The 18,557-nt window shown below is 38.4% G+C and overlaps 1 long non-coding RNA gene across 1 annotated transcript; it reads right to left on the bottom strand.

The window, feature by feature from the left end:
• Positions 1-403: 403 nt before the first annotated feature.
• Positions 404-17,246, bottom strand: LOC115430156 (uncharacterized). Its single transcript, XR_003936886.1, has 3 exons — positions 17,041-17,246; positions 14,600-14,602; positions 404-416 (listed from the first exon to the last, which is right to left on the bottom strand). It is a non-coding gene; the product is annotated as an uncharacterized LOC115430156 (long non-coding RNA).
• Positions 17,247-18,557: the final 1,311 nt, after the last annotated feature.

Here is an 18,557-nt window from a genome sequence, read left to right as displayed (position 1 = left end):
AGAATGGGAGAAGTTGTCACCCGAATATTTGAGGAACACTTGCGCAAGTTTCAGGAAGCATGTGAAGGCAGTTATTGAGAAAGAAGGAGGACACATAGAATAAAAACATTTTCTATTATGTCAATTTTCTTGTGGCAAATAAATTCTCATGACTTTCAATAAACTAATTGGTCATACACTGTCTTTCAATCCCTGCCTCAAAATATTGTAAAGTTTGCTTCCCCACCCTGTATCTATCTATCTATCTATCTATCTATCTATCTATCTATCTATCTATCTATCTATCTATCTATCTATCTATCTATCTATCTATCTATCTATCTATCTTCCATCCATCCATCCATCCATCCATCCATCCATCCATCCATCTATTATGACCCTGGGTCTGAAAATTTAGGTTTATATGTATATATTTTCTGTTATAGTATGTGTTTTCCCCCAGTCCTGCAGTGGTGCAGTGCTTTTTGTGTCTTTTTTTTTGTTTCCCTTGCAGGAGGAAGCTGCTGATTGGTGGAGCCAGATTACCCTACCATTTAAAAATGGCCCTGGATCCAGCAGCTAGTTCTCTCTTTACTCTCTGCCAGCTCCCAACAAGAGATCCTGTGTGTTTGGTTGCCAGTCATTGTGTTTTCTTTTCTGTCTGTAGTAGTTCGTATGTTGTAAATATAGGGTGTCCCAAAAAATGTATACACACTTTAAACAATTGTAAAGTATGTGTTTATTAATATTCATTTAATTTTCAAAATGTAATAGAATTTACAAAGATCATTTTATTGTTTTGTCACCACCTGTTCTCAAACTGACGTCCATTCTGGTCCAGACACTGCTGACAACGCCAAGCAATGGAATCACACACATCACCAAACAGTTCCCTCGGTATTTGTGTGCATTCACGTTCAGTGGCTGCTCTCAATTCAGTGATTGTTGCAGGTCTCATAGACTTTGTCTTTTAGGTATCCCCATAAAAAAAAAAAAGTCTAGTGGTATGAGGTCTGGTGAGCGTGGAGGGTATTCAACAAAACCCCTGTGTCCAATCCACCTGTTTGGCAAGTTCACCAGAGCACACACCACTAGACTGTTTTTATGGGGATACTTAAAAGATAAAGTCTACGCTATGAGACCTGCAACAGCCACTGAACTGAGAGCAGCCATTGAACATGATTACACAAAAATACCAAGGGAATTGCTTGGTGATGTGTGTGAGTCCATTGCTTGGCGTTGTCAGCAGTGTCTGGACCAGAACAGACGTCAGTTTGAGAACAGGTGCTGACAAAACAATAAAATGATGTTTGTAAATTCTATTACATTTTGAAAATTAAATGAATTTTAATAAACACCTACTTTACAATTATTTAAAATGTGTGTATACATTTTTTGGAACATCCTGTAGTTGTAAATAATGTTTTGGGGTTTTTTGTTTTTTTTTTTTTACAGTCCTAATTTCCTGGTAGGGGAGGGGGGCTCTTTTGTTTTTACCTTTTCTCCTGTTTTTGGTTGAGGGAGTTTAAGTTAGTTCAATATATTTTATTTCTTGAATATATTTTGGAATGGGAAATTTGGTTTTGACTTACAAGAAGACTGTTTGTTTGTTGTTTTAGCTGAGCCCTCCCCTAAACCTCCATGAGTTATTTAAGAATAAACAATTTAGACTTTGATTTTGGTCTGGCATTTGTGATTGGGAGTTGGGAGGGGACGAAGAGAGCTTATTATGTACATCCTGGTTAACCCCGAGGCCGAGACATAACATAATTTTTCTTCAACTCGCTGCGATTACTTCTTAGTATGTATTACAAGTACAAGTATTGATTTGGATTTGTCTAGTGAGGCTAGATGGGAGGGTTAGAGCAAGTAGGGCAGAGATGTAGGGGATGATTTGTTGAGTTGTGAACAGTGTTATGTTTTATATTTTAATCGTTTAAAACAAGCAGTTGTGGACTATTGTTAGCCTAAATGTCGATCATGCCAAATGGACAACGGTCCAAGCTCTGCAATCCGTCACACAGACCTTTTAGGAAAGAGCATTTCTTCATTTAAAACTAGAAAGGTTACAGGAAGAATAGAAAGGTTACGAGAGTAGGAAAGTAAGGGTGCTATTTTTACTTTCTTCAACTATCGCTTTAAGAAAACTAGACATCCTTGTGCACGTGTTGAATAGATTTTTGTGTTGACCATGTGTTCACAGTAATTGTCATGTCTGTAACTGCCTGACGTCAGACTTCCTGATGGCTACTCACCATTTCTGTCTAAAAAAAACAAAACAAATGGAAATGATGAGTGATGAATGACACTTCTAACCAGGCACCCTGGATGTGAACAGCTACCTTGTAATCGCAGTTAGGACTGAGGTATTTGGTTATTTTTAGAAACCAGATCCCTCCCTTCACTGGCAAGACCTGTCTGATTGCTGCAAAGCTGCCAATTCCTCTCCCTAAAATTCTTCACTTTTCTGAATTCACTTCTGTCTAAATTATACATATTTTTTTCTTTTTCACCCATGTCTTCCTCTTCAATCTCTGTACATTTGTGTTCATCTTATTCTGCCACTGTCATTCATGCCTTTGTCTCCCTTTCTCTCTCTACTTCCTATTCCCTCTGTCATTTTTACTTGAATGATTCACCTCTCCTGTACCTTCCCTTCTGTATTTTCAAATCTCCAACCATGCTCCACGAGTCTACCCCTCCCTACCTGTTCTTTCTCCCAAAGTCATCCTAATTAGTGTTTAAAGCCCCTGCTCCCCCACGGCGAGGTCGTCTGTGCCCGTAAGCCACCGCTGCCTTGTCTTTGCCGTGCCAAGTCTAATGAAACCGCCCTATCTGCTGCCATCGCCGCGTGTGTGTGTGCGCGCGCGCGTAAGAGAGAAAAAGAGACCACTCACACATCATTAACAACATTACCTCAATTACACAGTCTGACAATGAGAACTAGCTGAGAGAGATGGGGAGTGAGTGAAAGAAGTGGGGAGGGAGGCAGGTATTGACAGAGAGTAAAGTGAGTGGGGAGGGGGAGGGGAGGGGGATCTGCTCAGCGTAACTGAGGAAACTCAGCAGCCAAATTGTAACTGTTTTACACACCTGTCATGGAAATGTAAAACTGTACACAAAACGGATACCTTGACTGGACCAGATTTAATCCTCTCAAAACAAATTCACTCATATTCAACACATATCCTGGTTTGATTGAATATGCGCTGACACATCACAGTGACGGAGCGATAGCAGTGGGTATTTGCGTGTCTTTGCAGGGGCCTGATGCAATCATGCCGGAATTGTTTGGTTTTTTTTTGTTTTCTCCTCTCTTTGTCTCAACTTCTTGCATGACAATGCTTCCCCTGCTTCCTCAACAACAGTAACTACATTTGTCAAGAATTTACAGCCTCTTTTCCTTCTACATGGTTGGCTTTTTGTGGAAAAAAAAAAGAAGAAAAACATAAAAAGAAAGAGAGCAAAGAAAAGAAAAAAGAAAGAAAAGATGCCTGTCTTTTATTTATCATCAAATTTCCTCTGGGAACAAGAAACCAAACAACAAAGGTCGGATAAAAAAGAACCAAAAGGGGACACGATGGAGGTGGAGACGGTGCCGGTGGAGAGAAAAATGGCACAGATCAATATTGTGAATCTACTGGGATTTGAAATGGTGCCCAGGGACAGTTTAGAAGCAGCATATCCGCTGCCGATTGTGTGTTTCACCCAAGGGGCAAGGCCAGTCAGTGCTGCTCGACCACAGTGCTCAACAAATCAATATTTCTACATTTTGTGTGTGGTGTGGTGTGTGTGCTATCTGCCCACAAGCCCAACGTCCACTGACAGAGAGGGCCAGGTGAAGAATTGACAGAGAGGGCCAGGTGGGTGAAAAAATTGTGCAAACAAGGAAGTTGTTATGGGAGCTGGGGGTAAATAAATGCTACAATAAAGGCCCCGAGGTGAGGCTCATGTGAAGTTTAGGTGCTTCACAATGTATTTTTTCTTTGCGCAGTAACTGACACTTACTTGTAGAGACGAAATTCAGTGAATTGAGCAAAATCACTGACAGTTACCTGTACATTTCTATTAAAACTAGGCCTGTCAAAATTAATGCATTAACGCAGATTAATCCATCATCATGATTAATCTGATGAAAAATGTTAACGCAATTAATCCATCATCCAGAATGACTTTGAACGTCTCTGGCAACGCAATGGGGCAGTTTGTCCAAGTAGAGTTACTGTTGCACATGTGCAAATGGGCAGTTGATCAGGTAGTGACAGGCAGCAGAACCAACCCATAAAGATGGAAGACACTGAACAGCACGTTGGCCCTCTGGATGGAAATATGAGGACAAAAAAACCCAGGACGGAACAGGTGTTTCAAGTTGTTTTGTTAAAACTGTTGAAGGTGTTTAATAAACATGTTAAGTGCATATGTATTCCCTTCTTTTTGAGTCTGTTTGCTCATGCAAAATGAAATGCGATTAATATAGATTAAAAATATAGATTAAAAATATTTAACCGTGATTAATGTAATATAATCCACAGCAACCCTGTGATATAATCTGATTAAATATTTTAACCATTTGACAGCACTAATTAAAACATCACTACAGTCCTGTATAACAGTTGTGTTTTTGATTAGTAATTTAACTATGTAACATTGTTGCGCAAACAATTCTACACATGCAAAAGCATTAGTGCTAACATACAGATGACACTAACATTGCATCAATATCCTTATTACCCATACAGTTAGACAATTAAATGGAAAACTGTGATTTTGACAAATATCAAATAGCCTACATATATTTAATGATGCTATATAAAGCTATTTTAGATCATATATATACTGTAAAAAATGTTATTTTTGCAGACAACTTTAGCATTATTCCAACACATCCTCTGACCTTGCCAACGAACCAAACTGAACTGAAGTCCCTTCTTTCTCATACGAAGCATAGCAGCATTTGATGGATTAGAACCCATACCTGCAGAATGACAAATTACATGAAATTCCAGATACTGCCACAAAGGAAAAGCCTAAAGAGGAAAGAAAAAAGATTGCAGAGCCATTATTGGGTCACGGTAGGAGGACACTTTAGGTTGTCAATCCTTCAAAAAGAACTTGAGGTAAAAATAACAACCACTTTGTCATGTTTACTGCTGTATGCACAGAGCACTCTGTGCTCCTACCTGTCAATACCATGGTACATGCATTGGTCATTCGTTAGGTGTTCATGCTGCACCTCTTGTTCAATATGATACAAAGTAAAATCCTTGAGGCTGATATCATTTAGTCTGAATTAAATATGAGAAGCAAGTTGATATAATTAAAAAACAATTACAACAAATTAATGTTATTTTTTTTATTATAAGAGCTGACAAACAGCTGAGTTAAGAGTTTAAATGATGCATTTCAGGAGAATTAGATTATACTGCAGTGTTTATGCAATGAGATAGACCCAATGTCTAATTAATATTTAATGTTACATTTCTGTGATGAGCCAAAGGGGTAAGTCAAGGGTGAAGTCACACTGCAGCAGGTCACAAATTGGAGTTATCAACCAAGTGGAATTATTGTATCTGGTTTTACAATATTTCAACATGTTAACATAACTCTCCAATTACTTAGCTGATACTGATAAGTTCACTTTCACTGTATAAGCTTTGCAACCTACTAGGTCAAGTAGTACAAACTATGGGCCATTAATATGAGTGAACTGTGTAAGAGTTAAATTCACAATGTATGTTCAAATTCTCTTCATAAACATATTTTAAAAAATCACAAAACAACAATTCACACTAAATTCACAAAAATATACTATAATGTCAGTAGGCCTTTTTGTCTAAACATGAGTGTTGTACACACACATTTATATGCATGTTTCTTTCAAACTCTCCCAATTAGCATACTGTACTGGAGGCAACAGCTGTTGTTCCATACTTGAGTGCATTATCTGTAAGCTAGGGAACAAACACGTGTACTCTGTTGTTGTTTTGCAAGTCAGTATCATTATTATTGCAAAGCTAAAAAGGAATGTGAAAATCAGGCAAGACAGCTGAGGGCATAACATGAGGAACAATTTGCATGTGCTGTTATTTCTATCAAGATTATTCTATTATTCTGTTATATGAAAAAGACACAGTGGAGGGCTTTGTGTGATTCAGAGCACCATCAGTTTGGCAGAAAGCGTTTAAGTGCACAAATATTGCCATTGTCAATACGTTGTGGATCACACAGGGTCAGATGACAAAAGGCTGTGTGTATTTCTTCCTGAAGTCATATATAGACACTCACAGCCATTATATTAAATTAGTCATGTTGCAGAAACTCACAGAATGCAGGTATTAAAAAATAAACTGTTTCTCAAAGTCAAGGACCCTTCTGTTTCTAGCGGGGGCCTTCTGAGTCAGGTCCTTCATAGTCTAAGCAGGACTCCTTCATAGCGATCAATAATCTATAAATGGAACAGTCTAGCGAGTGTGGCGGTTGCATCATTGACAAGGTGCCATGGCCTATTTCATCTTTCAGCAGGGCATATATTTGACACAGTTATTAATAGATGTCAGAAAAACGCAAAATGAAACTACAAATGAAGGTGGTAATACCAAGCCAGCTACATTCAGTCTTAATCAGATTGGATACGTTGTTAAATATTATACATTTACACTGACAGCAGCAGACATTTTTAAATCCAGGTTAAAAACACTGTTCTTTTCATGTGCCCATCCCTTTTTTTGGCCACACTATAACATCTTGTAAAGGCTACTCTCAGCAGGATAATGTGCCATGTCAAAGCTTTCATCACCTGAGACTGGTTTCTCAAACAGGACATGAGTTCATTGTACTCGAGTGGTTCCCATAGTCACAGATCTCAATCCAATACAGTACTTTGAAACAGTAGAACTGGATATTGACATGATGAAAGTGCTGGCCACAGGTATACTGCAACTATGAAACACTATCCTACTGATATGGAAAGTTTCAGCCCCCAAACCTTGTTGAATATGTTGCACAAAGGGTTAAGGGGGTCCAACCTGTTTCCAGGAGATTGATGTGTACATCGGTTGTGGTCAGCTCGGAGGGGAATGGTTTTTTGGCAAACATGCGGCACTACAGCTGTGAGATTAAAGTGTGGTGCGTCCACTAGTTACAGGCCAGTAGTAATTTGAGGTAATTAGTGTTATTTGAGAGTTGATGATGTTCTACATAAAAGCTCATATTGACAAGAATTGAAGGCTAATTGTTCCACTGAAGTATAAGAGTTCAGCAGCAGAGCTACAGTACACCTCCGCTATGTTGAGGGAAAAATTTTGTCAAAAAAGCACCAAAGTTTCATTTCTTTTCCTCCAATGTTTTAGGGCGCTTTCACACTACGTACCCATACATTTGACCCCAAAGTTCGCTTAATTTCCCAAGTCCCAATATAAACAATGGGGTGATCGTTCATTTGCTGTTGCTGCAGCAAAACTGTGGAACTCGCTGCCTCCTGACTTGCGAGTCCTCACTGACCTGCCCCTGTTCAAGTCCAGGTTAAAGGTGCGGGAGACTTTCGTGAGCAATTTTTCATCAAATCTGTCAAACCTCAGTCATAGCCTAATCACGAATCTGTCAGTCTTTCTGTGATTACTCGCCTGAATCTCTTGTATTACGGTGAACAATTTCTTAGTGCCATCCACCATAAACAAACCATGTGTTTACAAACAGAGCTGGGAGGTAACTCGGGCATCTTCGGAATTTTGTCGCGACGTGCACTGTGGGAAGCGAAGGCTCGCGCCGCCGCCTTACAGTGGCAGTGCGACCATGATATTATATGGATGAAACAAACACAACGTAGAAACGGCTGAAACGCAGAAACGGCTGGAGGAATATGCATAGAGGGAAGGGAACTCTTGCCGTTTCCACCTCGTGTCTGTAGCAGCTGCTGCTGCCAGACAGCGGCGCGAACCGCTGTTTCCCACAATGCACGTCCCGACAAAATTCCGAAGATGCCCGAGTTACCTCCCGGCTCTGTTTGTAAACATATGGTTTGTTTATGGTGGATGGCACTTCAAAATTGTTCACCGTAATGCAAGAGACTCAGGTGAGTAATCACAGAAAGACTTACAGATTTGTGATACTTAGACTATGACTGAGGTTTTACAGATCTGAGGAAAAACTGATCATGAAAGTCTCCCACACCTTTAAAGACACACCTGTGTAGACTGGCTTTTAACCCTTAGCACTGAGACGCCATTAGGTTTTAACCTGTTTATGCATATTTATGGTACTTGACTAACCTGTTTCTATATTATAATTTCTATCTTATAGTTTAATCATGCTTTTAGATATAAAGCACTTTGGGCTTCTTTATGTTGTTGTAAAGTGCTATATAAATAAACTTTGATTTGATTTAATTTAATTTTATCCATGTGAATGCAAACGTTCCGTGCTCGAATACCGTACCTGAATCCAGCTGAGAAGGTAGTCCTGGGTACAGACTGTGCGGACTCCAGTACGGTATGCTGCCGTGTGAAAGCGATCCGTGCCCGGGACCAGAAATGACCTAATCACCATTCCGACAACAGAAGTGACCTAATCACCACGAGACCATAGACAGTACTTCTGTTGTCTCCTGAAAAAGCCTCAGATCCGCGTGGCACAGGCTCGCCTTATCGACCGAACCACTCGGTGATATATCAGGGACAACAAAGGTCGCTCTGCTTCACTTTGCCTCAAACAGGCTAACAAATAGACAAATATTACCGCCATTGTAGACAAATGAACAGAGCAGTCGCTTTGTTGATGACATAAGGGTTTGTCTTCTTCTGACTTCCACATTTGTTGAATAGCGACAGAATTCCTTCTGCACCACCACCTACTGTTCCAACCCTGTAACACCTACTCGTACTCGGGCATGGGCTGCGGTACGTGTTTGTGAACGCAACATCTACGGCAAAGGTGTGAACGTATCCCAGTACGGCACGGACTCGAGTACGCTGAGTGTAAACACATTTAACTCTTAGCTGCTGTCATTCATTCATTTAAACATTCATCACAGGGCTGACATATACAGACAGACAATCATTCACTTTCACATTCACACCTACAGATGATTTAGATTGACCTATTTACCTATTAGGGTGTATGTCTTTGGATAGTGGGAGGAAGGCAGAGTACCCAGAAAGGACCCATGCAGACACAGTGAGAAACATGCAAACTCCACACAAAATGAACTCACATTGATAAGAAATGAAAAACATGTCATGTTGGACTAAAAACTGTCATTATCTGTCAGTTTTTGATTTTGCTGTACAATACTCATGAGTATGTAGAAATTGCCATTTTACTGCAGATACTGTATAAGAACTAATGTCTCCCATCTTTCTCACCACCCATGGAGATCTCAAATTGATTTTCCAGCTGCTGAATGCCACCAATTTGCCGTAAGGTAACCATGAAGTGCTCCACTCAACCGCTAGTTGGTCTTAACAGTGAAAAAGAAGTACTTGCCTGGTGTATTTCCCCTTTGGTTCATTTAGCTGAGTAATACAGAATGGGTTGAGGCAAATCTGATGAGTCATCCATTCAAATGGTTTCTGATGGTCCTGCTCTCTCTTCCACTAAGAGAAACATCCTCTGTAATATTGGAGTAAAAATATGCTTTTACTTCCGAATCAGTCTAAATATAATCTAAATTGATCCAATTTATCTGAGGCATTATGGCATCTTTAAACAGATCTATTTTCTACAGCAACCTAAAGCTACATTTATCTTTCCTCAGAGGACTATTGAACAAGTGAAAACCCATTCAAGCAATGTTAGAGGTGGGGGTCTGGCTTTTTGCAGATGTCTGCACTTGCACTGTGGTAGAGAACACAAATTAGTGACAGTACAGCTTTTATTTCTCTGGTGAGCTTTATCATTTATAGACCGAGAAGGGGAGGGTCTGTCACTATGAGCTTTGTTCATCTCATAGACCTTTCACTGAAGTATGAGCTTTTACATATTCCTCCTTTTCAGTCCTCTGCTTTCATATGTTTGCATTTTTTATGACTATTATCCTGCCTTTTTCTGTGTCTGCCTTGTTTTTATTTTATTGCTTTCTGTATCATTACTCCTGTCTGCCATAAAATTACCTTTTTCCTTTGAGGCAGTGTGATGATTGTCCAGTGATTTGTAAATAAAAATAAAATCTAATGAAATATTCATCCAACAAAGGATGTTAACCCTGTCTGCATAAGACACATGAACACAAACTCCTTGTTTTAATAGACTTCCCCTCCCTGATATACACAAAGCCAAAATATTAGTCTGACCTACATGAGAGTGTAGTCTTCCAGCGAGGGAACGCTGCATGTTCAGCGATTCATTCACAGAGGTACACAGCAGAGCTGAGTCAGCAGCTCAAACTGCCAGAAATTCACACCCAGCGAGTTCAAGAGTTGAACTGTAGATCAGTTAAAAGACTTAAAAGTCATTAAAATAAGCGTTTATCTTTGAGTATTTAGAATATTAAGAATTATACACACTCATGTTACTGTATTTTTTCATCCAAAACCAGCAATTACAGGAAGTTCATTCATTCATTCATTATCTGAACCCGCTTTATCTCACGAGGATCGCAGGTCACTGGAGCCTATCCCAGTTACTTATGGGTGAAGGCGGGGTACACCCTGAACATGTTGCCAATTCATCTCAGAAAGGTCCCACCCCCATCGACTGGTGTTGGAACCGAACCCAGGACCTTCTGGCTGTGGGGCACAAGTGCTATCCACTGCACCACCATGTCACTTAATTACAGGAAGTGTTGTTTGTTTTACACAGTAATCAGTAGATTTTTCATAATCGAATACTCTGGTGCTAAAAGTACTGAAGCCACAAAAAAAGTCTGTTAAAATATTAATAGGGTGGACCTAACTAAACAAATACAACATGTTCATATGCTCAGCTTGAATTGGCCAAAAATGTGACTACAGTACTTTTAGCACCAGGGTCTTCAATTATTAAGCTAGGAAAAAAATGGATTCCAGATATTCAGTCAGTCAATAAATGTTTGATAAAGAGTGCTGTATCCATTTGTGAGTTATTCTTCTCATTGACAAGTAGACAGACAGAAGGGAAAATTCAACAAAATCTTTACATATCACCTCAAAGGCCTTAAGGATCTGTAAAATGTAACAAGCTCCATCCTTAGTTTGACTCTTAGTTTGAGTGAGGTGCTCCTTAAGCTGGATGTATGGTTGTGTGTAGCTCTGCGTCACGTAGGTACGCCATATCTGACGACAGTGAATGTGTTCTTGCACTTGAGCGTACTGCAGCGGCTTTGTTTTGAGAAAGTGTTGTAGTTTCTTTTCCAAATTGGAAGGTGGCAGTAGTGCTGGTATTGGCTGGTTTTAAAGATGAAACTCCACTCTGCGGAGTTGTTTCCATGGTTTTGATATTTTCTAGCAGGCATTTCTTGTTTTAGAAGAAGTCAAGGAAGATATTGTTCTTTTAAAAGTATTACAGCATAAGCGACGGAGAAGGAGGCAACGTAGGAGATGGGCCGTGCAACAGCTGAACGAAAATAGGTTAACTGATGGGGAATACCAAAATCTAACAAGTGATTATACTCAAATGAAGGCACAATTTTGTAAAATTATGTGAGTTTTTTTAATGTGCATAACCACACAGGTTTTTCAGGAGCCAAAACTAACAGACAAGAAGAAAAGTGAAATAAGTATTGAAACAAAACCAAATGAACTATATACAGCGGAACCCCACAGCATTTGTTGCTGTATAGTCCTACAGTCACATAATCATAAATTGGCCAACCAGGAGGGGGTGTCTCTGCGTTGCCGTGCTGCGTAGTTACAATCTGGAAGAGGTGCCTGTTGAGCCAACGCACCACTGTCCAAAGTGACGGCGTAGGTAGTGACACCTGATGTCCGCGCAACCATAAATCCAGGTTTACAGGGGGAAAAAAATGGTATAGAAACCTCAGGAAAAGCCACAGAGGAGGGAAAACAATCCCCTGTTCATTCACAATGCTACAAAATAGAGGTTTGGATTCTTTAGATGTGAAATAAGAGCAAGGATAAAACAAAAAAAAACATATCAGATCATATATCATATTGTATCATATCATAGCGTCTTGTTCAGACGTTGACATGCTGGCGTGCTTTGGTGCATTTGAACTCAAATGGTTTTTGATTGAATTTTTCTTACATTTCACCCAGTGATCAATAATGAGCATAAGAGATCCATCTCCTTCCTTTCTGTTGGCCAATCAGCAGTTAGCAGCCATGTGTTTTGCTCAAGGCAGTCCTCAATATTGCCAGAAATCCTATTAGAAATTTCCTATTGGGGAAAAAAAACTAACAGGATCCTCTATTGGTAACAGTTGATGGTGTATTGTGTAATTGCTGATAATGGTTGGTGATAGAGCAATGCTGACGGCTACACCAGAGGACTCTAGATTGTAGGTTGGACGGAGACTGTCAATCACTGTTCACTGTTTGTGACAGGTAGACATAGACAAGGCACACATGCACACACTCACCCATCTATTTCTACATAAACCATTACCCAGCCTCCTCCATAAACCTCCCTGTAATTACGTTCTACGTGTAATTGTGCCAGTAAATGCAGGAAATAACCCATAACTGCCCTGAAAATCACTGACTGTACAATAGCAGACAAAAAGGTCATTAAAAACGACATGGGTCACGCTGAAGAAATCACACCGACGAGGGCATTGTCACTGCTCTCCAGGCAGTATATGTGACGAAGCAACAAGGTCCTGACCTGCTCACCACACACTGATGCTTCAATTACTAGACCATAGGGCCTTGGGGCAGACGCTTTCAGACAGCGGTTTGAACCCTGAATCATTCCCTTAATTCAACTTACCATACTTTCTGTAATACTGATGAACCTGGGTCAACTTCAGATGAGTGTCCTGCGAGGAAAGAATAAAAATGTGAGAAATGTGAGTTGTGTATGGACAAAGATATTCAGTATATATATACCAGTGGTGGCTGTTCGTCTTTCAGAAAGGGGAAGCTCATTGTCAGCTTACATCAAAAAAAAAGTTAAGTTATTTAAACATGAATTCGACCCTCCGTTCCTTTTTAAGAAAATGGTCAACAAGAAAACATTGAATTATGTTAAATTGAAATAAGGAAGTGCAATGAGTGTTTTATTTACAGTGCAAGAAATGAACAAGTAATTTCGTAGTGGTTTCTCTCTCGATTTCACAGCAGAATGTGCGACGGTGTTAAACTGAACTCTGTCAAGTGAAGGAGTAGATCTCAAACTAGCTGTCAGTCAAACAGGATTCAGCCTTTCGACTGATCCTCCAATCAGCACGTGGAAGCCTGGCGTCCAGCCCAGCTGAGCTCCGCCCACAGCTCCATTCACCCCCAGAGATGCTGAGCGTTCGGGGGCGGGATAACATCATGGCATTTATCCAATTACCATCCAGTTTTGAGGCAATGAAAACAACTATTCCACTCAGTCCCATTGAAGTGCATGGACGCTGAGTGTCTACGGGCAAATGAACTGAGCATAGATCGTATGAGAAAACAGCGCAACGGGAATGTATGAGAAGTGAACAACATCGAGTCCATTGATTTGTGATAAAGCTGATTCTGAACAAACTCGTCTGTGAGATGAACGTGTTCTAACACATTTGTAGTCAATGAAATGTCAACACAACCGAACATATTTAACCATTTAATTTTTGTAATTTTAGGGGAAGCCGAGCTTCCCTTGCGGTCTATGAGAAATCGCCTCTGATATATACCTCTTAAAAGGCAACAGACATCATACATCCCATACATCCATGAGTACAGAAATCCTACTGTGTGTATATTGCAGTTTTGGTAGTAATTCTAACTGCATAAGATATCTCTTTTACTTTTTTTCCACATTATTACACTTTACATCAAGCCTTTTTGCACCTGTACTGTATATTTTATAATTGTTAAAACCAGTCCTCATTTAATGAAGTTTCTTTGTTGTACTTTCATATTGTAAATCTCATCATTGCGTAACTGATAATTTAAAATCATTGCAAATACATACAGTATTGTGCAGGGGTCATCCGCCACCCTTAGCTATGTTGTAATGAGCATAATATTTATTTCTCAATCTCTTTATTAAAACACAACAAAACACAGGAGGGTAGAGAGATATATCATGCATAGCATTAAAAACTCACAGAAATATAATGTAAACTACATGGGCTTCTACAAGAAACAGTCATTATTTAGTGTGATCTTTTATATGACCGAAAATAACCGAAACAATAAGAAACATTGAACATGTGCTTCACAAAACTGAAGATTAGTTCAATAAATATCACGTGTGTACAGAAGATTCTCTGTCGTTTTGTTTTTTTTTTGTTTTGTTTTTTTAACTGTTGTTCTATATTTCAGTTGTATATTGTTGCTGAGACTGAGAAATGTGTTTGTACATTATATTGTATCATGATACTCTTGCTAAAACAACAAACCTTCTGTTAACGTGTTCTATTGTTGGAAGCTGTTGGAAGTCTGGATTCTTTTAGGTCCCATTTTTATGAATTTAATTTTGACTTGATCTGACCACAAACAAAAAATCACTCAGTGCTGAGGATCCACACACCAAGCAGGAAATGGATCCAGACATTCTAATGCACATCACTTTTATGATCCTTGTAAACTGATCCCCCAAATAATGGGCTGACCCTATACTAAGTTGGGTCACCAACAATGGGCTAGAGTTCTCTAACTCTTAAATCAAGTAGATGTTTAACCCTATACTGACAGTGTGTTTACATCGTATCTGCTATGGTTTACACTCCTATGTGGGCATATGTATTTAACCCTTTCATGCATGAATTATGAGAACCTTAGTTGAGATTTTTTTCCTGAGTGTTTTTATTCTTCTTTAGGCATGAAAAAACAATGCAATTGATTTTTTTAATAAACCTGTTTTTTTTCTCCCCTTTTTTATGAAGGTAGATTTGTTTCTTTATTGCTTTAACTAAAAAAAAATTCAATTAAAAAAAAAGTGTTTGAATGAAAAAAAAAAAATTTACAATCCAAAAAATTGCATTTGAACACTTTTTTTCTTTGATTGAAGTGACATTATTTTTAATTGTTTTTTTTTTTTTTTTATGAAAATATTTTTTGGGGGTTAAAGCAATAAGGAAACAAATCTACCTTCATAATTTTTTGTGAAGTTCCAAAAATGTCCACTCTGCTGGACACCATATGTTTAATTTTTGAATATCAGAAAGAGATATACGAAATCAAAAGATTTTTAATGTAGCTAATCTGATGTTTTTTTTGGCATTTTATCATATTCCCAATTTTTATAAGCAATTGATTTACACTCAAACATGTTAGTGCAGATCAGGTTTATCAAGAACAGCAAAGTTACAGTAATGGTATGAATGTAAGTGCATGAGATGATGCATGAGTGTCCGCTGTGTTGGCTGATATGGAACTAAAACAACAAAACAGTGAACAGATGTAAAATAACTGTCCACTGGAGTGACCACTATGCATGAAAGGGTTAAAAGTGTGCCTAAGGTAAAACTTAAGTCCTGTGATCATAAATCTGTCAGTTTAGTATGTTGACCAAGATGTGAGCCATACTGTCCTAAGAACTTTACCACTGACCAGTGAAACAAAGGAATCCTGACTACTACTGACTAATATGTGATTAAACTTAAGACTTCAGTTATCTAAATTAAAATAATATTTCACTACTTACAGTGTTTACTTATAACTGGCAGCACAGTGGTTTAGTATTTGTTGCTTGCCAGAGGGTAAGCATATGGGTCAGTTAGTATGTCTGTCTGTTTGTGTATATGTGCTCTAGCCATCACATTTCAAGAACTACTGATATTAAACCATGACCAAATGACTGTCCATGTTCTCTCGTGGACCTGATTAGTTTTGCCAATATTAGGCCAAAGTACAGCTGAGATATAGGCCAAAGTTAAAAAATAGGTATGTCGCCATAAATTCCGTCAAAATCATTGTATCAACTTGAAACCAAAGCCAAATAGTGCATTTTTCCATTCTGCATCCGATGGCATAAATCACAGGTGTCAAACATGTGGCCCGGGGGCCAAATCCGGCCCGCCAAAGGGTCCAATCCGGCCCGCGGGATGAATTTGTGAAATGCAAGAATTACACTGAAGATATTAACAATCAATGGTGTCAAAATCATTTTAGTTCAGATTCCACATACAGACACATATAGTCCAATTAGATTTCAAGTGGGTCAGACCAGTAAAATATTATCATAATAACCTATAAATTATGACAACCCCAAATTTTCTTTGTTATTTTGGTGTAAAAAAGTACAATTACATGAAAATGTTTACATTACTAAACTATACTTTTGCAAAAAAATGTGAATAACCTGAACAAATATGAAAAAACAGAAATGTCTTAAGAAAAGTAAATGCAATTTTACCAATATTCTGCCTGTTACTAAATGTTTTGTGCGATTGTAATGCACAAAAAAATGATAAACTGATAAAACGAGGCAGAATACTGTTAAAATTGCACTTGTTTTTCTTAAGACAATTCAAATTGTTCATGTTATTCGGATTTTTAAGGAAACTTTGTAGATCCAAACCTGATCATAATATAATTTTACTTTTTTCACTGTTATTATTTTACTGGTCCGGCCCACTGGAGATCAAATTGGGCTGAATCTGGCCCCTGAACTAAAATGAGTTTGACCCCCCTGGCATAAATCATGATGTCATAAGGGTCAAGCCCTCACTAGCACCCCAGGGTCAATATCAGTGGGGTCAGTGAACTCAGTTTTCTGAAATTTCAAATGGCTGTAATATCGCATATATTCATCGGATCATACCAAAATTTAATACACAACATCTCTGTCCAAGTCCCTTCTCATATGCCAAATTTTACAACTCTAGGTTGTGTGACTTCCGGTTGCTATGGTAAAGTATGTGTTTGTTGTTAATAACTTCCCTTCTGTTTGTTGTAGCGATTTCAAACTAACGCCATATTATTGGACATTCAATTCTCTGTCCATTACTTACCTCATTTTTCACACGCGTACATACAGATTTTGAGTTACTGGCATCTAAAGTGACCAGGGCTCAAGCACCCAATTTGCATGTTCACAAAATGGCTTCTATCTTGAAAACTAAGATGGATATCAACTAACTTTGTATTATTGACTTATAGGAAGTCAGATATGGTCTTTCATTTGGTACCCATTTTGTTGACTTTCAATGAACTTGAAAGGTTAAACTCAAGGTCATGATTTTCAAAACACCCCATTTTTGACCGTAACTCCCTGAAACAACTAGAATTACATTGTAAAGCATGAAAATATAGATGGACGTTCTCTTTTAAATGCCTCCGGCAAACGCACAGCCTGTGGCAGTTTCATTTAATTATTGCTATATGTCAGATCGCTGTTTAACCCTTTCATGCATCAATTATGAGAACCTTAGTCAAGAGTGTTTCTTTTCCTACTTAGTCGTGAAATAAAACAGTGTGATCGACTTTTCTTTCTTTTATTTTCATGGAGTTACAAAAATGTCCACTCAACTACACCATGCATTTGATTTTTGAAGCAAAGAACCATGTATTTAAAACCCAATCTTAGAAAGTGATATGAAAACAATCAAATAAAAACATTTTTAATGCTGCTAATCTGATATTTTCTCACATTTTAACATATTCTAATACTAGTAATTACTCACTTCATGGAGATAATATATAAAAAATCCTTTTTGTTTAACCCTTTCATGCATGAATTATGGAACCTTTGTCAATATTTCCTGAGTGTTTTTGTTCCACTTTAGGCATGAAAAAAAGAATGCGATCAAGGTTGTTGTTTTTTTTTTTGTTTTTTTTAAGGAGTTACAAAAATGTCCACTTAGCTGGAGATCATGCATGTAATTTTTTGAAGCAAAACATGTATTTAAAACCTAATATCAGAAAGTGATATGGAAAACTATGCAACTAGAAGCACTCGGAGAGCGCAGACCTCTGCCAAGGCTGATCAGTGGCCCCCCCCGTGGGCCCCCCCACGCCAAGGAGGTTATGTTTTTGCCAGGGTTTGTTTGTTTGTTTGTCTCTCTGTCTATTTGTCTGTCCGTTAGTGTGCAACATAACTCAAAAAGTTATGGACAGATTTGGATGAAATTTTGTGGTCTGCACCCCCCCCATGGGCCCCCCCACCCCCGATCACCACCAAAATTTAATCATTTCTTCCTTATCCCATTTCCAACAAACCCTGAAAATTTCATCCAAATCTGTCCATAACTTTTTGAGTTATGTTGCACACTAACAGACAGACAAACAGACAGACAGACAAACAAACAAACAAACCCTGGCAAAAACATAACCTCCTTGGCGGAGGTAATAAGAACGTTTTTAATCCTGCTAATCATATGTTTTCTCACATTTTAACATACTCTAATACTATTTATTATTATATTATATTATATTACACAACTATTTATTATTCACTTCATGGAGATAATATGCAAAAAAACCAAAAACTTTTTGTGAAAAAAACAAAAACAAAAACAAAAAAACACAACCATTAATTACAGCCAAACATGTCACTGCAGATTAGAT

Source organism: Sphaeramia orbicularis, chromosome 12, assembly GCF_902148855.1.
Source record: "Sphaeramia orbicularis chromosome 12, fSphaOr1.1, whole genome shotgun sequence".
NCBI lineage: Eukaryota > Metazoa > Chordata > Actinopteri > Kurtiformes > Apogonidae > Sphaeramia > Sphaeramia orbicularis.
Note: the sequence above shows the minus strand (reverse complement) of the source record. Positions and strands in the feature narration are given on the sequence as shown.